This window comes from Stigmatopora argus, chromosome 19 (assembly GCF_051989625.1).
Source record: "Stigmatopora argus isolate UIUO_Sarg chromosome 19, RoL_Sarg_1.0, whole genome shotgun sequence".
NCBI classification, from domain to species: Eukaryota; Metazoa; Chordata; class Actinopteri; order Syngnathiformes; family Syngnathidae; genus Stigmatopora; species Stigmatopora argus.
In genome coordinates this window covers 6,789,058-6,811,320 of record NC_135405.1, presented here as the reverse complement: position 1 = coordinate 6,811,320, position 22,263 = coordinate 6,789,058, and the positions used below count along the sequence as shown (strand labels likewise).

At 38.7% G+C, this 22,263-nt stretch overlaps 1 protein-coding gene across 7 annotated transcripts in view; it reads left to right on the top strand.

The window, feature by feature from the left end:
* Positions 1–22,263, top strand: part of tfap2d (transcription factor AP-2 delta (activating enhancer binding protein 2 delta)) — a 67,083-nt gene that overhangs the window by 23,637 nt on the left and 21,183 nt on the right. For all 7 annotated transcript variants that reach the window (XM_077587344.1, XM_077587348.1, XM_077587347.1 and 4 more), the window contains 2 exons: positions 19,989–20,050; positions 21,647–21,804. The gene's annotated coding sequence lies outside the window, so the exon portion shown is untranslated. The remainder of the gene's footprint in view (positions 1–19,988; positions 20,051–21,646; positions 21,805–22,263) is intronic.

The following is a 22,263-nucleotide window of genomic DNA, read 5'->3' as shown; positions in this document are numbered from 1 at the left end:
ACACTTTTTAGGGGGAAAAATTACAGTCCTGTAGTGAAGTCGATGTCTAGTGGCAAATTACTTTATTGTGGTCATTATTATACCTATCCATGTCTATCTATGCATTTATCCATGTCAAAATTGGTAGATGTACAAAACAGATCACATGTGTATTTCTAAAGGAAAATACACATTGGCACAAACACACTCAATGCCGGTGGTAGTGACTGTGTCGTGTGGTTATTACTGTAATGCCGCTAGGCTGATGGTTTAGGGCAAGCCACAGCTCTTACTCACATGCATACGCAACCATGCACTGGTACATGCATTTATACTTTGTCCATGTGTGTGTGTGGGTTGTGATTGTGTACAGTGTACACCCACAACGGTTTTTGAGTGTCACTTACTCTCGAGGGATGCAACTGGCGGTTTTCCCGGCGCTGCCTTTTTTTACCAAAGTGCTGCAGGAGAAACCTAAGGAAGCAGAGATTGAATTATTAGTGATGCGATGACAAAACTATCGTAGCTATTAAAGGAAGAAATACCAGTGTGTTAACTTATGTAACTACTTAAAGTTGTGGGAAAGTCAAATATGCAATTGCAACACATTAGGTATTATAAAAAAGGTTTAGCTACATAAGAGCATGAGGTTAAGTATGACAAAAAACTGAATTTCTGTATTTTTTAGACTATATGTTGCACCAGCCTGAAAATATATTTATATATATATATATATATATATATATATATATATATATATATATATATATATATATGTATATGTATATATATATATATATATGTATATATATATATATATATGTATATATATATATATATATGTATATATATATATATATATATATATATATATATATATATATATATATATATATATATATCGGTTACAGCTTTTGGGAGAGCCTTTTATTTTTATTTGATCAGAAACCAGCAACAAACATACATTAAAATAACAATACTAAAATGGAAAAGGCTAAATAGACATCTACTAACAGTTTTGGAGATAATTACAGTCTCAAAATCAACATAAAAGGTTGTCAGTAGTCAGAGAGAGAGAGAAAAAAATATTTACGTAAGTCATAGGCCCAGCCAAACTTTTTAAAAAGTGTAGTCTGGAAAATACGGTACTTTCGTTTCACATGAATCTGAATTCTCAGGTGCGTGTAGTATGTCTACCTCTCAGAGGTTCTTTTTTCAAGTAGATTTGCAGTGAAGCCAGGCATTCTTGGCACCATTTTTTCAGCTTTATGATTGTTCAGAACAAAATAATATGCGATTAATTACCTTCTACCACACTCCCTTTTTGTCATACAAAAAACAATGTCACTATTTTATATCATTTGACAAAAGAACGTTTGTATGCCACTGTGCAATATATACATAATGAAGTGTCTGGAGATTGTGTAAACATCTGAAAAGATGCCGTACATTTTTATATTTGGCTCTTCTGGGATTGGACCTTGATGACACTGTCGTCAACGGTGATCGAAGTTCTGGAACCAATCCAACACATACAATCGCATACACCCGGGACAATGTTCACAAGGTGTCTATGCTGTGGGGTTACTGAGGTGAATACAGAGAGGAATCGCACTGGGAATAAGCTGTCAGATGAAACACTGAAGAACTACTGAGAGACACACACAAGAGAAAGAGTGCAGGAGAGAGCCTGTGAGACTCTTTGCACTTATATAAAGAGTATAAGCATGGCTCATGCGCATGGTTTCGTGTAGTGTCCACTTCTTCTTTTGAACTTGGTGTGAATGTGTCTGTCACTTTCAATGTGTATTTAGTGCAGTATGAACATTATCCTTTTATATGTGAATCTGAATGCACTGTGTTTAGGAGTGGCATCCAATTGAGCACTACTTAAAAGCAAAATGGAACCTTACTCTCTATGGACTAACTTTAGATTAGAACGTGCCTTCTCCAGAGTTCAGTGTGACAAGCTGAACATGCACATGCACATAATGTATGTACAGACAATAAAATATCAATATTTTACTATCAATTCAGCTTCATAAGGGTGGTGTATTTGTCATTATTTTGCTCCAATAGATTTTGGGAATACATGATATTTCATATGCAATAAATACGAAGAGATGTATATGCGCACACTTGGATAAAGAAGAATGGTCTCTCATCTGGTCTTTTGTCATCTAATTCTTCTTAGTCAGATTTCATTCAATCTTTTCAAAGCCAATCTCAGTTTTGACTTAATTCCCACCACTGGTCAATTCCATTTTTTTGTAGTATGTGATGTTTTCATGCTGAATGAACATTCCAATCTTCCTATCTTTTTCTATCCGACCTGGGCCCCTTTCATATGTGGACATAAATTCAATATGTATATAATGCCTCACACACAGTCGCATTCCCAAAAACACTCGACTATGTGGCAGACAATTATTACATACATGATACATAAAAAAGTTTTTCTACTGTCTTTAAAAGAAGCCCATAATACAGTCTGTAACTGCCTCTTGAATAAACAGTCATTTTGTAGAAATTCATTGTAATTTTAAACTTGAAAATACAAAATCACCAAGACTCCTATACATGTTAGTTCTTGGATGCAATGCTGGTCATATCAATTTATTTAAAACCCCCAATCCTAGTGAAGTTGCAAACTTGTGTAAAACAACTAAAATCAGAATACAATGCTTTGTAAATCTCTTTCAACCTAAATTCAATTGAATCCACCACAAAGACAACGTTTTTAATGATTTAAACTGACCTGCCAATGCAGTTAGTATTCACAGGAGTGGTCGTTCTTGTAAATAAAGCTTGATGTTGAAATTGTTTGTTTTATTTTACATCATCCCATCAAGTTATAACCTTAAAAGGTAACATGTTGAGCACCACAGTCTTGGAGCGTGTGAATATCGTGGCAGAGACGTGTGTAGAAGAGATGAGTATGCAAGTGGCAAGGCGCTGAAAAAAAAATGTGTGCATGTGTCCCTCAGGTAAAACAGAGGAACATGGTCTCGTATCTGAGCCAACATCCTGAGATTGTTCCTGTTGATAAATTGATATCATGAAATATAGATGCGGAGCATTTCATTCCCGACGCAGCAGGCCTGGAGCGCAAAACGCGATTGCTTTGAATCCAAGGCTAGAAATTTCCCCCAAATCATCAAATTTGACAACAAAGGAAAACTCAAATGGACTGCCTTAATGAGTTAAACACGCACGCCCACGCACTTACACATGCTCTTGATCTGGAGAATCTTTTAAGCAGTTTCCTTATCCATCTGCCTTCACCGACACACACAACGCAGCAACACTCACATTTTTGTATGATCAGTGAGCATCAAACACCAACTCATTTAAATATTCATATGAGGTGTTAGAAGATGGCCGACTCTGACGCTCTCTGCAGGTATATTAAAAATTCCCCCTGTCTCTCCACCACACAGAGTTGGAGGTTTTCTCCCCTTCAGACAAAGTTTCTCGAAGTTTCTATAAATTAATAAGAGTGTGTTCTCTGTGAAGCCGGCCACTTTGAACCGTGCGTATTGATCTTGCAGGTGAGTCAGCCGTGCGGAATTCTGACTTCAAACAGAATCCGGCATTCCTGCAGATGGGCAGGCCTAGCCGCGAACAATACCCATTCTGTACTATTGGTCCATTCTCAGGCTGACGTGGAGTTGGGGGCCGTACTTTGCTAACCGGGTCTGATTAAGCCTTTGGGAAAACAACATGAAGTTATTAGATAGAATGCAATTTAAAATTCTATCATTAATCATTTACTGGGCAGACTGTCTTTAAAGACTGATCATTTGTCAATGACTAGAATACATTGAAATGTCATATTGTCAAAGAGACAGATGTATTTTTTTAAAATTACTACTTTACGCACAGTGTATATGACTGCTTTATTCTGAATATGGAATAAGTGATCATCTCCAAACTTAAGTCATATCTTGTCTTTTTTATTGTTGCATGTAAATGTTTAGTGATGTGAATTTGTTGTGTTTCCACTCGCTCTCCGATGAAAGTCAACAAAAACTGTTAACACATGCCTCTAAAAGATGGTGCTGATTGTGAGAAAGTTTTCCTCTGGAGTTTAAAATCCTAAATGTTAATTCAGTTTATTATTTATAAAAAAAATTCAAATAATCAAATCAAAAGCCTTTATTGTCATCATACACAGCTGCGTATAACGAAATTGGTGGTGCTACTCCACAAAGTGTGTTTTCCCAGTACGCACTTTGTGGAGTAGCACCACCAATTTCGGTATACGCAGCTGTGTATGATGACAATAAAGGCTTTTGATTTGATTTGATAATTTTAAAAAAAACATTAACATAGTTATATATGGTAATGTAACGAATGGGTCATGTGTTAGTCATCTTGAGTACAATACATAATTATCTATCTATTCTCGCATGTTTAACAAAATCTAAGTTAAATTAAATTTACTGTAGTACTGTATACTGTATCTTGTTCAGATTTGTGCAGAAAAATATTTATTATTTTCTCTCATTGTATAGCCTTTATAAAACTCAATTTTTACAGTTTTATTTTATTTGTTTATGCTCTACCTAAACTGAAAAAAAAAATCAATTGAATTGCCCCAGTTTGAATCCCTAATATTTAAGCAGTACGGTACGGATAAGTCAACTATTTTTAGTCTAATATTGAAATATGTGTCGTGAATGCGGAATTATTATCATTTCAGTGTTGTCTCGAGTTTAGTCTGAGCTGTTTTTCTTTTTTTGGAGTGTCATATCTTTGACTGCATACAAAAGACATTTGTGTGAAGCTTGAAAAGTGCATAATTTAAAAGTTTAAGACGTTTTATAAACAGCAGTGATTTGCATTGTGTCGTGTATGTCTGCGTGTGACTGAGTGAGTGAGACAGAAGCAGTGTAAGTGCTGATTAGCGATTAGCAGGTCTCGAGGCTGGCGGCAAAGCTGATCAGTATTTCCTTTGTGCGAGAGCTTTAGGGAACAAATCCCAACATTAACCCGGCTCTCATCTGCCTGGCAGAGTGCTAGCAGCAGCCTGCCAGCCATAGGCCGTACATCCATCTACAACCTGGAGCTAAAGTACGAGAATCCCCTTTTGATGGTTCCTCCTTGCCTCATTTCAATCAAAACCACATGTAATCATTACAGAACGCTTAATGCTCCACCCCACAACAATCCTGATGGGCTGTGACATGTTGCGTTTAATAAGGAGTCAAAAGTTTGTCACAATGTGCTTGACAAAAATGACATTTAAGTCATACCCCTTGAGGGACAAGTGAGAGATTTCTATAGTTCTATTAAAAATGCACTTTCTACATAACGGTAACTGGAGTAAAATTGTTTCTTTCAAGTGTTGATGTGTCTCTCACAAGACACCAGAGGTGTAGTGTCACAATTGCTCCTGTTTAAACTGATTAAATAAGTAAATAGCTCACAACTGAGGTTGACATTTCTTTATTCAAAGTCACTGTTAACCATCTATGAAGCTTGAAGAATAGTCCTATTAAAAGGACATGAAAAACAAATGATATAGTAACAGTATTTCCTCATTAAACATTTGTATTCCATTGTCATTAAATTAATATTGCAAAGTGTAAAAAAAATAACGTTTTATGAAGAGGAACATCATGAAATCATCCTAAAAATCTAAAAAAAAGACCTAATTTCCTTATAGAGTTCATAAATATCTACATAGGGAATCTCCAACTTGGCAGTATCAGTATAAAGATAATTTCCTTTTGTGCTAATTTTGTAGAGTTGTGTAGATTTGTAGAGTTTAATCATTTTAGTTCATTATGCGCTAAAATTAGACAACAAATACTCAGTGTTTTTTCAATAGTACACCATATAGCAATAACATCATTTGTTTAGACTTAGTCTCTGGTTGTTCTATTCTTTGCGTGTAATTTATTGTGGGCTACTGAGGATATTGTCAGAAAACACACTGTATAAGTGGTTCCCCCAATACACTAACATTAGTATCCTCAACAAGAAAAAATAAAGGCCGAGTCAGTGACGTTTACCAGTCTAAAAAGTGCTGAATACAGGAGTGAATCTCGACTTATTCAGACCATTTAGAACGATTAATAACGTGTCCTTTAATCACCAGCAAAACGCTAGCACGTTTTACTGCACTACTTTAACTCAGCCTGCCAGAAATAGAGAAACAGGGACTGTTGAAGGCAGATAACCTGAATTATGCCGGTGATATCAGCTTAGTGAAATGGAAAGTTAGAAATCGCCATGCTCCCTAATCAGTTACGGCAATGTGAATGTCCTTGTTTATGTACAGGTGTACCCAAAATTTGGTGGGTAATATTGTCAATGGCGTCACATGTGAACATCGCACTTGCCTTTCGCCCACTTGTGGCCAATACCAGGCTGACTATTCGAGCTGCTGTCAGTCGCTCATCATTCAGTCCTTTTCAAGTCAGTCTTCTTTGTGGTCTGTGTGCGGATGAGAATGAACCAAGTTCACACACGTGCCAAGACACACACACACACACACACACACACACACACACACCAAAGAGACTCCTTCAGCTCATAGCGTCCAACAAGCTCTGTGTTGCCTATCAGGAGACCAACATCAAACAAGCATAGCTGTGGGCATGAGAAGCCTGGAGAACAGTGAAAGCCTGAGGAGGGAAGCGTGGCCTGCAGGAGCAGCCGGTCCACCACCCAGTGGTCATGGGTCTCAAGAATGAGGAGGGTGTTAAGGGGCAGGGGAACACGCCGGGTTGCGGATCGAGCCAAATGTGGTGCGGTGTTCTTACTGAGCCAAAGGTGGGCCTGTAGAGCACAGTGAGTTGAAGAGGGAGATGAGGGTCTACAACAAGATGATGGGGGGCCTTGAGATTGAGATGCAGCTCTAGAGATGTTGGATTTTATTATAAAAAAACAATCCAAAGGAAATGGAAGGCTTGGAAAGAAAAAGCCTGAATAGTGAAGTTTGTCTGAACTGTGTGGATGTCACAGAGATCCTCCTAAATACACTGGTGGCCCTCCACAGCATGTTTATGCACAATGTTCTTTCTTGTGTCTCCATCGACAGAAAACAGACCCCTGGTTTGTCCCCTTTACTTGACTTTGAAGAGATTTGGTCCTTTCTTAATTTGCTGCAGGCCCATGTAAGAGGAGGTCGGGCAGGAGGCCGTGACAGGAGGTGGGTAGGGCAGCAGAAGGAGGTGGGCAGGAGAACACAGGACTGCCGCTGTTGCCTCTGAGGCACACGTTGGCTCCCCGCTCTCATCAGCCGTCAAAGCTCTTCTGAGTTGTCAGTCAAAATGACGGACAGCTGCAGGCTGATAATGGATGGAGGTGAGCGTTTTGAAGAGGCTGACTGATGCAGCATGTTTGCACTGTGTGTGTGTGCGAAAGAATTATTGCTGCCTGTATTACTGTAAGGGATATAGTGACACCTTGATTTTTTAAAAGCTCCAACACACCAAGTTTTCCCTAAGCCTTCTTTGCTCGATTTTGTGTGGATTTGTCATGGTCTCCCTTTGCTTGCATGCGTTTTCCTCCTCCATCCCAAAAGTGTGAGCATGACTGGTTCTTCTCGTTGTGCCCTTGTGAACACACACACACAGCTTGAATAGGCTCCAGCACCCCTGAAACCATTGGGAGGATAGGTTGTATGGAAAATGATGAATGAATAAACTGTGTTTTTCCACAGTTGATGAGTGTATTAGGATAATCGTACCGTAGAAAGGGATTTTTCAAAAACTCTGAAATTATCCCAATTTTATTTTTACAAGACAAAATATCTAGTTTTGTTAGTCACAACAAGTGATCAATTCAATGACCATATCAATAGTCCCAAGCATATTTAGCCATCATTTCAGATTCTTTATTTTTTAAATCAAAATTTTAAATAAATCTAATTTCTCTTCATAGAGTTACAATATGAAGATAGATATTGAGATGAAAATGCGCTTATTTTCAGATATTTTCTTATCAGTAATTGATACCACTTCTTCAATTTCACTTTCAATCATTTTATGTTTTCATATAGTTGCAATATAAAGATATTGATGCATATTAAGGTGAGAATGCGCTTATTTTCAGATATTTTCTTGTCACCATTTGAAACCACTTCTTCAATTTCACTTTCAATGAATTTTTGTTTTATCACATGGATAGCAATGGATCAACAAATAATATTGCAATTACTGAGAAAATGTGTGTTTGTGTGCATGTGGAGCATCGGGATTCTAATGAGGAGAGACAAAAAAAAATCTGGATCTCGCTGAGCTGTTCATAGAATTTTCACAGAAAGATGCTAAGCATCCCGGAAAGAGGGGACAGCACTAGTTGTGGGGGGTAGCAGAGGGTTCAGACTGGTGGCAGTCAGTGCCTTAGGCAGGGTTTTGGGGTCAGCCCCCCCCAGACAACCACACTGGTCTCTGTGGACTTTGAGAGAGGGACACCAGGACCACATTGGCCATGGGAGAGGTGCTCAATTAGGGCAGCTTTCAATGTTTTAGCCTGGTGCTCAGTAACAGAGAGCCACCTGATACCTGGCACCTCAAACCCCTTAACCCCGACTAAGACACTCACAGTTGATTGAGGCGGTTGACTTTGAACTTTTTTTTTTGTCTTCTGCCTGAAAAGCATTTTAAGATGAGCCATTATAAATTGAATTCCAAATTAGTTGGATTTAAAAATGTCTGTTTTTTGGTGATCTTTTTGGGCATTGCCTTGTACATACTTATATTCATGCACCAATCATAGTCAGATTGTTCTGTTTAATTGTGCAGTTGAATATCTGTGCTGATAAGGGGAGAAAAGAAATGATGATTCATAACAGATCACTATCTAAATTAATATATTCAATTTGTGATATTACGGCCCGGGGGAAGAATGGTTAGCACGGCCGACTCACAGTTATGAGATCGAGGGTTCAATCAGTGGGTTCTGATTTTCCTGTGTGGAGTTTGCATTTTCTCCCAGGCCTGGATGGGTTTTCTCTGGGTACTACGGTTTCCTCCCACATCCCAAAAACATGTTAGGGTGGTTGAACACCTCAAATTACCCCTAGGTATGAGTGTGAGCATGAATGGTTGTCCTTTGTCTCCTTAAGCCCTGCGATTGGCTGGCCACCAATTAAGGGTGTCCCCCCCAGCTACTGCCCATAGTTGGTTGGAATAGGCTCAAGCACCCCCCCCCCCTCCTAAATATTATATATTTGGATGAATATACATATACATATACACAAGGTTTTGCCTTGATCTTTGTGGAAAGATTTTTAAAGAAGCGCCTTGCATTCCTTACTGACGTGCCATAGTTGAACTGCTTTCGGTTTCACCATTTTCGTGTAATTAATTGGTTCTTCTGGGGGTCAAATGGTTTCATGTCAATTCAGTCACGGTGTACATACGTCAAGCTGCCATTTGTGCAACTGTTTTTTTTTCTCTCGCCAGCTGCCAACTGGGCCTGCCAAACGACTATTGATCCCTACACCCACACGCACACACTGAAGTGTTTTATTTGTATTCTCTAATTAAATTTTCTGAAATAACCTTCAACAGTAGAGAAGTTCAACAGGGCTTTTCAGTAATTTCTTGTTTGTATCCCAGAATGATGCCTCCGAGACCACTTAACTGTTGTAATACAATATTCAATATAAAATTAAACTAAGCATTAGGTTTGTTAGAATTCCACATATATTCAAGACACAAACATAAAGAAAACAGTACAGTGAACTTTTTATTATTGAAGCTTTATGATCATATAGTGAAGTATTATTGCATTGTTGCCACAGGGTCAGTATTTAACTGCGGGTATACATTCAATTGATTTTGTAGCTCAGTAAATAGGGTACTGTATGTTGTTTTTTTTTGTATCCGTTTAGCAAAATTTGCATAGTAGCACACTTTTAAAAAGAAAAAAGAAAAAAGCACAGCTTGTATTTCATTTTGTCTGGAGGAAAAGCCGAGCCAGTTTGTGTCAAGACAAGAGAGAGAAATGAAGGTATCAAAACAATCATCAGAAAACAAGACGTAGAGTTCACATTTAGGTCATTAGACACACACACATTCCCGCAATACAACATTTCCATACCACCAAGCGACAAAAAAAGAGTAGGGGTTGAGGCTATACACTCCTCTTTTATTTGTACTGCTTCTCCCCGTTGAATGTGAGGATTTCTTGTGAAAAAAGGTTTTACCCTGACGTTTGGTAGAACGGACGTTTGGTAGAACGGACGTTTGGTAGAACGGACGTTTGGTAGAATGGACGTTTGGTAGAACGGACGTTTGGTTGCCGGGTTGTTACTGTTGAAACCATCTCTCAAAATTATAATCATGAGAGAGAGAGAGGGAGTTTAATATCTAAATATCTAATATCAAAATATCAACAGTAAACTCTCTGTCATAATTTGACAGCGAGCGAACCCGGCGACCAAATGTCCGTTCTACCAAACGTCTGTTCTACCAAACGTCCGTTCGACCAAACATCCGGTCGACCAAACGTCCGGGGACCAAACGTCTTTCGACGAAATGTCCGGTCACGATGTAAGACAGAGAGACTAAACTTTCTTTCTTGGTTCTACCACACAATTGCAATGGACAGGGTTGTGAACATACATCTTACCAAAGATTGATAAAACCAAGAAAGGAAAGTTAAAACCTATCCAGTTCAAAACAAAAATGTTTCTAAATAACAAATTCTTATCTAATTATGAACTTGTATTGTTTGTGCAGCACTGAGTAGCCATATGCCCCACAATGTGCTTGTAAATTAAAAGCAAACCGCAAAGCATGTCAGGATGCCAAAAGAGATTCTGAAGAGAAAGTTAAATTAGAGATTGTCACGGGTCACACAAACACAGGGACACACACACACTCTCTCAAGCATGGCAAACAACTCTGCGCGTTTTAAGGCTCATCTGCAAACTGATTCTGTCAGGGAGACTTAGTGACGTGCGGCTGCCTCCTACAGCTTTCCTCCATAACGGCACCGGGCGGGATCAGCGTTGCGAGGCCCACAAGGGAGAAGGAGAGGCGGCGGGCTCTAAATAGAGCCTTCCTCTGTTAAATATTAACACTCAGCCTTCCGTTGACAGAGAGCAGGCCGCCATGTCGCCTTCCATCTCCACCCAGAGAAGATGCAACATCGCATTGCACTCAACCGTACACACACACGCAAACACACTTGAACACAACACAAGGCTGTGGACACCCCACATGACTACAAAGTATGTACTGTATGTGCTTTGAAGGCTGATAGTACTTCTCTCCACCTCCAACCAAATGATCTTATTATTCTAGACCATATTTCTAGCTTTCAAAAACAAATCCCTCTTAATGTGCATCTTTTTTTTTCTTTGAACATTTTGGATTTTATTATTCCAAGACTACACTGATCATAATTTACAAGACAACGGTCCTTGAAATGAGCTGCCAAACTGTCACACAAATGGAAAGTTTTTGGACTAGTCATTAAAAAAAGATGGCTTAACAATAGCTTTGTGGTAAATGCTAATGCGAGGACACACAAGTGATGTGTTTAGCTTGGCCTTGGGGAAGACTGGTTGTGTATGTGGAGATGTGTGTGGATATATATGTGGTAAATTGGGGAGATCATCTTTGCTAATAACAAGAGCAAGCATTGATGTATTTGACTAGTTTGGAAAAAAAAGCATAGAGTGCAATATGTTGCTTCACATGAACTATTTTGAACACAGTGATTTTTACTGTCCAAGGGCAAACAATGCAAGCAAAGCAAGTGAATCTGATCCCTTGAAGCAGAGGATAAAGCTGCTAGACTACAGTATATATTTATAAAAAATATTTGTTTAGTGAAAACACGTTTTGAATGCTGCCATTGTGTCATATTAAAATGAAGAAAATATCATTAACTGTAATGGAAAAAAAAGACAGATTTTTTATTTGCATTAGTTTCTCCAGTTCCCTGCCATAAAATGCATCTCCATCTAAATGTATGAATCATTCAGGTATAAATAAAACAGCATTTCAAACTTAGAGGTAACACTGAGAAAAGTGTCTTTAAACGAGCGGGCAGGAAGTGGGTCACTGTGAACCACAAGTGGTCGGTTTTCGACATCCATTTGTCAGTTGCTGAAGCGCTTGGCAGGTTTTGTGGTGATGTAGCAAAACCTGCCCTCCACACCCCTCCGCTTTCCATTTTTTACTCTCCTGTTCACTGCCCCACCACATTTTCCTTGAATTCTCTTAGCCTGCTCCCGCTTCTTGTTCACTCTGGAATTTTAGAATCTATTGTTTTCCTCATTTCACATGCAAATAATTACTACCATTGACACCTCTTTGTATTAGGAAGGCGTGTAAATGAGTTTAAGGGAGAGACGACACAGAATTTTGTTAAATAAGTTGAAAAGGACATGCTTTTTTAATGAGTAATAGTGGAGACAAAATGTGAATTAATACCAAGATTTCCAAAAACTGAGCACTTGACATTGAGACAGACATTTTATCAATACTGACACTATTTTTGCCAAGTATTCCAAATTACTCACCCTTGTTATATCTGTTATCGAAGGTCTACGAAAGTTGTGATTTAATTTTAAAGACTTTGAGCAACTTTACATAACTCTCATTTATAATAAGTGTTGTTTGCCCCTTTAACAAATTCACAACATTCAGTAGAAAGTTTTATTTCATATGCTTTAATTAAACATCAACTCCTTTACTGACGCTGCAACATAAATCAAATTTAACTGGAGGGCTGACAGTGATTATTCACTATATCAGTATTATACACTAGTAATGTGTAAAAACTGTATAGCAAGGCCATATTCTTATTGTAATTGGTGCGTAGTAACAATTAAATTACAATACATCCAAAACACAATTATTCCTGACCTTCAAGGTCGAGTAATTCCCTCACCTGTTAAAATCTCCTGCCTACATTGGCATCTTTGTGAATCATGGCAATGATCAATTCATTCAAATGTTCATCAGAATAGCACCACAATGAAGGGTATCAATTTTCTTTGTCAGTGGCTCGGGGTATAGAAAATCATAGAAAAAGTGGAAGGTTGAGATAGCGATTGACAAATTCGCAAAAGTAGACAAGGTGCAAGCTGAGCGAGATCCCTTCTCTTACTAATGAACCATCACTTCCTTGTCTAAAGCCATGCCCTCCGAATCCTAACAGCCGTCGTACCTAACCAGGCGTCATTCTGACAAACCTCAACTAAGCCACACATAACTACCGACATCCAGCTTTTACAATCATGCACGTTTTGGCGGGCACATTCTATTGCAACGCAAGGCGATGGTGGGAAAGTCTGCCCCACTGTACTTGTCACATCACATCTACGGCACAGCGGCCAAGAACATATGCATGTGTTGTGTGTGTGTGTGTGTGTGTGTGTTTGGGGAGGGGGTCTAGGTCTGGGGCTGTGCCTCAGGGCCTCGCCTGCGCTACAAAAGACTCTACTCAACTCCGGTTAGTCCCTCTCACTAGCATATCAACACTGACGGATTGCACACAGGCACAAATACACATATTCACACAAATATAAGAGTCTCTGTGATTAAACGCGTCCCCCTCGACCAATAAACACACTCGCTTTGGTATGGACAGGAGAGTGACAACATCAGACGTCGTCAAGTGGGTTGCTCACCTGTGTTGTCTGATGCTTTGTGCTCATGCGTACATGAAGAAGAGGTAATGAAGGTGCGTAAATGTGTTGAGTACTCTATGTGTATGTGTGTGTGCACTGCGTGCTATCACTCTCTTGCTAGGGGTGACAGGTTGGTTGGGGACTAATGCAGCGCGACGGAACTGAATGTGGCCTCGAGCAAAGCAGCTGCCTGCAGCCAGTCCTCATCTGAGCTGTCAAACACACACATACATGAACTCATTCCAATGGTGAGAGTTTAGGATCAACACACACACACTCCTAAACACACTCGTGAGCATTATAACCCCCGTCGCCCCTACTTTTCTGCCTGTGTGGCTTGCAGACAGTAATTCCTCTGCCTAGATGAAGTGGTGGACATGACATCTCACTATTGTTTCACTTTTACAATCCTCCTTTTGTTTCACTTAATAAAGTTCTACTTAAAGCGTTGTAATGTAGAAGAACACATTTTAACAACATATGAGAGTTTATCCAAGATGATATCAGGGTAGAGAAAGTTTATGTTGGAAACCTCAATGGACATATTTCATATCACTGTGTTATTGTGACACTGACATGCTTAAGAAGATGCATTTTTTTTAATAAAAAACAATTTTAGGATCAGTTTTCCCAAAAACATCCAGGGTAGGCTGGTTGAACACTCTAAATTGCCCCTAGGAATGAGTGTCTGTCTCCTTGTGGCCTGGAATTGGGTGGTCACCAGTTTAGGGGGTCCCCGGCTTGGTGCCCATAGTTGGCTGGGATGGGCTCCAGCACCCCCCGTGACCCTTGTGAGGATAAGCAGTTCAGGAAATGAATAAATGAACAACATTCATTGACTGCCATCCCTCTAAGTTCAAATTGATTAGAGGTCTATTGTTGTAAGTGGCAGCAAATGATCAAGATTTTATGGTTGTCTATCGGAACTTAGTGAAGAGAACAAAATTAGGACAGTTAGTGTTGACCTTTTAGACAGAATAGAAATCACATTTCCCAACAGCTGTTAACGGTGGCCACTTGATTTTTATATCATAAAACAGTGGGAGTGGACTCGTAATTTAACTTTAAAACTTAAGATGCAATGATAACTCAATTAATACTCAAATAAACAGGATTGAATAAAGTGTCACATACCACCAATAAAGAAAATAATACACATGAACATGTCATTGTTTAGTACAGGTTACAATACGCTTAAAATTTCATTTCACTTGGACTGAGACATTCCAAAGTTGTAATATTTCAGGATTCATGTATTATTTTCACTACTGTACAGTTCTGTATTCATACCTCTTTTTGAATGCAGTGAAAGTGGTGGAAGAGGAGGAATCATTTTTTTCATGGCATAATCAATACAGCAATATTTTGAGTGTTGATTTACCCTCCAGATTACCCAAACTGATTTCACACTAACGCAATTCTCTCACATCCTTGTCCGTGCAATCTTATCTTGCATGTAATTTGCTTGGATATCACTTCATTGTGGTTGATGGTTTAACTACCCCTGTGTTTACATCAGAGCTGGGGTGGTTACCATGGAAATGGAGTGCCCCTCTTAACTGGTGCACTCAGGAATAATGCATTGTTGAACATTGCCCGAGGCTAGGCACACACACATCCATACAAACACACACTAATCCTTAACATCTGCTATAGCGTATGAGTATAAGGGTGTGTGTGGGTGTTTGTGAGTGTGCGTGTGTGTGTGTGTGTGTGTGTGTGTGTGTCTGGCTTTCTCAATGCAAACTCATTGATAATGAGTTAAGGTGGGCTCTATTAAGTTCATTGGTTGTAGTCCGCCGTACACTTGACTGTGTGTGTAGGGGGGTTCAATTGAGCACTGAATGAGCCTTCCACACTACTAGTGTTCCCTCTAGTGGCTGGGGACCATTACCTCTCACACATGCTCTATTGCTCACGCATAGACTATTTAATTCCTTTTGAGAAAACAATATTACTCCACGCTGAACAAATTAATATTGTTTAAATAGTAAGGAGTAGTTATGAGTTTAAAAAAAAAATCTAATTCAATTTGGAAACATCCTGCTGAGCGTGAAGCATCCAGAGACATTTATCCATTCATTTTCTGAACCGCTTATCCTTACAAAGGTCGTGGAGGGTGCTGGAGCCTGACTTCGGCCCGAATCGGTGGTCGGCCGAGCGCAGGGTATGAGGAGATGGACCATTTAAACTCACACTCATACATAGGGGCAATTTAGAGTGTCCAACTCACCCACCATGCATGTTTTTGGAATGTGGGAGGAAACCAGAGTACCCAAAGAAAACCCACGCAGGCCCAGGGAGAACTTGCAAACTCCACAAAGGTGGACCGACCTGAATTTTTGAATCCAGGACCCCAGAACTGTGATGCCGATGTACTAACCACACATCTGCCAGGCCACCCGGGCATCCAGACACACAATACCTGACTTAATCTGGTGTGGAGATAATTGCTGGAAAATCTATATACTGTTGCTACCCTCCAAGGACAGAAGTGGCATCATTAGTGAGTTCCAACTTGCCTGGTGTAGTTAAAGTTGACTCATAATGAAGCTCATCATTCAGGCTGTGAATCAAATGTCTCCAAAGTCTAATTGGAGAAGTTACTTCTGCAGTGCTTGTGGCAGAGCAAATTAAAAAGTCAAACTGAAGAAAGTAACAAACTTGAATTAGATTCCTACACTAAAGATTTTAAACCGTCGCTTTCAGATGTGAAAGCTTGCTGCATTTAGGCGACGCTTTCTTTGTTTGTTTGCAGCCTCCCAGAATCAACACAAGCTCTTTTCTTTTGTGTGCCGCGCATTTACTTTTGCCATTATTAGGTTGCTCCTTTCATGCCAATGAACCTTGTTTAAATTTGAATGTGAATTTGAATTTTAGAGAATAAATGAAGGGGGGGTGAAGAGCAGGGGGGAAAGAAAGTGGGGAGAAAGGGCGAGAGAGTGAGGTTGTCAGTTGGCTGTCTGTGTTTAATGGAGGTCCCTGGTGTCGCCCTCAGGCTCCTTCACTTCACAATTAATGGAGGATCTCTCTGGGGAAAGCTGTGCTTCTCAATAACACCTACTACACACACACAAATACACAGCTATAAACCTTCTGGTTTTGCTGAACTCTGCACAGGAGCTCTACCTCCATGTGAGCCCCACCACTGAATTTGAGTACTGGACCAACAGCACCGGCTGTTGGTTTGTCACCAGAAATCTTGAACAGTTTCTACCAGTATAACCATTTAGCTACATACACACACACTGACAAAAAACAGAAAGTGAGGGTGTGGTTTTGAGATGCTATGGAGATGAGAGGAGGTAAGAAGACTTGGAAGGAAGAGCGAAATTCTTTTTTTCCTCAGAACTCATGCTTGATTATATCTCTGCTCTGATCTGTCCACTTTGGTTTTTCTCTCTGCTCCCAATATGGATGTGATTGCGCACACACACCTTTGTGTGTGTGTGTGCCTGGGCATGTGATTATTCATACATAACTAGCGGACTTTCATGTAAAACGTGTTATAACAAAACAAATGTTGGAGCAACCATAGCTAATTTGACAATTCAAATTATTTTTGGCTATGCCATTGCCTACTTCATAACTAAACATGTCATTCCTCCATGGTTAAATGATAGTTTGTATAATTGGGAGTTCCACTACATATGCCTCAAAGTCACAAGAAATCTTGAAGGTAGAACATTTGTTTTAGATGATGTTAAACAAGAAGCTTGCTTTTCTTTGGCTTTTTATTTTCATATGGATAGTATGAGAAAGTACAAGTGACAAAAAAGGTACAGAACGGCTATTATAATGTGACTCTAAAGAGAACAAAATTGAAATACTTAAAATACTACTTGTTCAATATTCAAAATAGTAAGAATTTTATATAAATATCAAGATATGAGTGTAAAAGGACAACATTTTTCACTAGGTAAACATTATCAAAGTTTACATTTCTCCGTTAGAACAATCCTTAAAAAACGTATTGTTATTGTTTTATTTGTTATTCTTAGTACAAGTATTCTTAAATGTGTGCGGTCGATTGGTCGCCGGTCTTTTGGTCGCCCCGACCGCGACAACGGGCGACCAAAAGAGCGGCGACCAAAAGACCGGCGACCAATTGACCGTGTACCATTCTTAAATACCTAATGTTAAAAAATCTTCATTTTACAATAAAGTGAAATTACTGTAAAATATGTCATCACATTAATGTGGGAAATCTATCAAAATTATCCCTTGACTTTGCCTAGCATTTGTTTATTCTATCAATACATCCATTTTTTTTAGCACTTATCCTCATTAGGGTTGTAGATGTAGAGGACTTTGGGCAATTTCTGACCAATTGCAATGAAGGTAATATTTGTTATAGGCATATGTGCTCAACACTTTTACCCTTTCATTGGTTTGCATCAAGAACTGCTCCCAAAAATAAAGTTTTCTGCAGACACCTGTCCCAGCATGGACATAAAGCAACCTCTGATTGGATCACGCTGCTTTACCTGCATAGCGCCACTTTATTCTCTGCATATTCATCAAACCAGTCATAAATATTGATGGCTGGCATCGGGCGCAGCGGTTGCCCAGTGGCTGCAGGGCATTGTGGGAAATTAGCCACATCACTAATTGTGATCCATTGCCCCTTGAGCATGTCAATCAAACTCAGGGAGGATGCTTTTGGGGGCACCTGTAGATCTGAATTTGTATGCATGAGCCGGCGGGAAGAGATCGAGGGAGAGCAAGTGCGCTTGTGTGTGTGGTACATCCAGGGCCACAAGACCACACCGTTGCCATGGTAATCTCTACCATCTGAGCACTTGAGACTCAGGCCGGTGATCTCCGACAGTGATGGAGTGAGGCTAAGAAATAGAAATGAAATGAAGTGATCCATGCATTCTCCACCAGAAATTGACCAGAAAAAAATCGACTTTTAGTTGTTTTTATAATTATAGTGCTTATATTAATGTCCTTATTCTCACATGTTTACTTGGTTGTTCACCAGCTATATGGTTTCTTTAAAAACATGGATACGTAGTTTATATTATGTATGCATTAAGGCTGTCAAAATCAACAGATTAAAACAAATACCTTTTTACACTAAATGAATACCAAATAACAACCATACTGCTCTCAGGGAACCCAAAATGTTAGAACCCCTCAAACCTCAATATTTATGGGTTAGGGGTTAGTAAAAATAAGTAGTAAAAGTGAAGTATTGGCTTTCTTGACAAAATATCTGCATCCAACATAACAAGGAAGCAATGGGTCTGCAGAATTTTCTTGCAACTGAATTAAAAGCTAACACTTTCCAATCTAACTTATTTATATTTACCTGTTAATTGTGAATATTCATAAAAGATCCAAATGTACACATAAATCTACCTAATAATAATGCACACCTTGATACATTGTGTGGATCTCCTTATGTCACAAATATACTTCATTTGATATGCATTACATCAAATAAGCATGAAAGAAAATGCAATCTGGATTTAGAAATCATGGATGAAATGAAAAATAATCCCTTTCTTACCAGTGTATTTATTGTATAGTGTCCATTTTTTGGGTGAAAATTCGATCATACATTTGCCCTTACTCTCTTGTGAGTCAAAATGTAAGTTTTTCTTTTATTTTGTTTTTTTTCTCCATTGGATATTACAAAGTAGAAATCTGGAGATTTTCTCATTTACGTTAAAAAAGAAAAAAGATATTTAACTTCCCTGCACTAATCAGTTACAAACAATGCTGTTTACTTGCTCTGAGTGGGGAAATATTCTCTGATATAATAATTTAAAGTATACTTACAATAGGTGTACAATATAAGATCTTTTAATTTCTTCATGGCTTCTATGACCCTGATAATCATAATATACTCACTTTATATAGTTGAAGACGAAACAATCTCGATTTAAGACGTTTACCCCAGCAATCAAGTCAATTTGCTCGTCAGGCTTACATTTTTTTTCTCTTTTAAAGTGGATTTCTAAAAAATATATATGTACTACATGTTAAATATATGTAGGGCAACATGCTGTTGCTTTCTGTAGTTTAAGCAAAGAGATGTTAAAATATACATACATTTAATTATGCATGTATTATCCAATATGCATGCATATCAAAAGCTATGACCAAGGAGATCTTTATAAATTTATACACTGTGCATAGCTGCTCCCTTTTTCTATCTTCACTTCCTTGGCTTGTCGGGTGATGACTTGCATCTTGTGCAAAAAATAAGATATGAAATTGCACCATAAACGTGGTGAACCTTTTAAAAACAGCAAAACATCTCTTAAAGATGTGCCAAAATTCCCCGCCATCTTGCATTTCTCCCACTTGATGTGACACTCTTTGACATATCATAGCCTTCGCCGTTATTTCACCAGGTTTATTTCTTTTTTTTCCCTCTTTCTCACAGAGTGCCTTGATGAATTTCATATACCTCTGTTTGGAAATGCAAGACACAACAGTGTATTGCAGGTGAGTGAAGTCATTAATATTTCCTCTGTATCAATATCACCGGTGGAAGAGTGTGTGCAAAAAGTAGATGTGTGTAGAATGTGTGCTTTAGATTGACAGGTGGATGATCTCAGTGAGTAGGGCACCCCGGGATCGACTGCATAATCAGGGAGACAAAGGAGCAGAGGAAGAGATGAAGAGAGAGAGAGAGAAAAAGAGTGTGTATGTGTGTGTGTGTGCGTGCGCCGCGCGTGAGTGTGAAGGGGGATGAGAGAAGTGCAGAATAGTAAAATTCCCAGAGGGTTGAAGGGGTTGTGTGCTCTCGTCTCTGTTTATTTCCCTGCATCCGTTTGAAATGGTTTGTGCGTGTATGTGTGCGTATTCTAACTCCTAGCCTGTGCCAGTGTGCGTGTGTGCTCACTCTTGTATGCAAACCATCAATGTGTGTTTGGCAAACGTTTGATGGTTTTCAGCAGTAAATGGGTTCATTGTGAGAATGGCAAAGGTTCCACATCAGGAGACTTCCCAGGTAATTACACGGGAACAGGCAAGTAAACCGCGCACACAACGAAACAACGTTGTACACGCAACACCCACCTTTTCATACACACCTATCCGTGTTGCCTTGTATTGTGGCGTGTGAGGCTGTAATGTGGCTGTTTGTCTTGCCATGAAGCAGCAGGTCTGTGATCTCAGTTGAGCACGTATACACACTGACTAGCAAATATCCAGACATTGTTACACGGTAAACAGGTTTAAAGTGAAATGACTTAACCAAGACAACAACAAAGGTCAACAGGTAAATAAATGGAAAAGGAATTCATGGTCACCCAAAGTCACTTGTGTTATACAAATTGGCCAACATGTATTTAGTTCATCAGACTTTTGGGGCTCAAATGTAGACCAAACCTTGATTACATATTCATGTGAAAAAAATGGAACAGTGACACAAAGTACAATGATTTATTTTTCTTATTTTTCAGCATTTAATGAAATTTTGCACATGCACAGGGATTTGGAAGACAGATTTTCCTTTTGGGCCAGCACCTATTTAATTAAGGTTTACTGAGATAAATGTATCCACAGAGGCCACTTAAGTGCCTTCGAGGAGTCCTCAGAGTCCACTTTAACAAGCACTGCAGCATCTAATATAGTTTAAAGTCACATTCAACCCTCAGGTTGCCATTGGAGCATTGGGCAATGCTATAATGACAATAAAAGAGTGTTCTTCCATTTCTTTTCCCAATGTTAAAGGTAGGTGGATCCACTGGAATAAATGTATGTAATCTTGCAAGTGAGTGGCAGATGTTAATTGTATTCTGTGGAGTTATAGGCCTACTTTAGCGAACCATTTTTATGTACGTAAACAGGACAATGATCTATAGATCAGATCTGTTTTCATAAGGATAGATAACATAAAATAATACCTTTAGAGCAGATTGCAGAATATGCCAAACAGAATATTGTTTTATTAGAATATTATTTCTACTTATTTTTGTAATTTCGGTATCTTGGTTAAAACTAAAAGGGCATAACTACCAGTTACATTTTTGAACAAATGAGGAAAATGGATGAGCATTTGTAGTTAGTACTTTGACAAGTTTTCCTGTTTCTCAGGTGGACTTTTTGGTCAAATTAAATGCCCACACTTGAACTACACATCCAAGATTATCAATCAACCACACAGTCTGGACTTGGATGCATCATTGCCCTGCACCTTTTCAGATGCTCCTCATTACGGGGGATCGTGTATGTCGATTACCAACTGACTCCAGGTTATTAAACCTTGTATTATTTTAAAATAGTATGACTGCTCACCTAATGAGCATGCTAAAATCCTTGCTAAAAATACTATAGTTTTACAGCAGCATATTCATACCTGCTAATGTAGTTTAAGATTCAACTTATATATCATTTCAAGTTTTCATTCATTTTGTTTTTCTGCTGTATTTCTATAGCCTGTTTCAATTCATTTTTTAGCTGTCTAGATCAAGGGTGTCAGACTCGGGTTGGTTCGCGGGCCGCTTTTACGTCAACTTGATTTCACAAGGGCCAGACCATTTAAGATATAATATTTAGATTTTTTTTAATAAATTGATTAAAAGAACTGGATTAAAAGCCCTGAATATTCAGTTTTTTATAGATCTAAAATAATGTTTAATTTAGCTTTTTTATATTTTTTTAGATTTTACTAAATGATTTTTGAACTAAAAACAGAAACAAATGATTAAAAA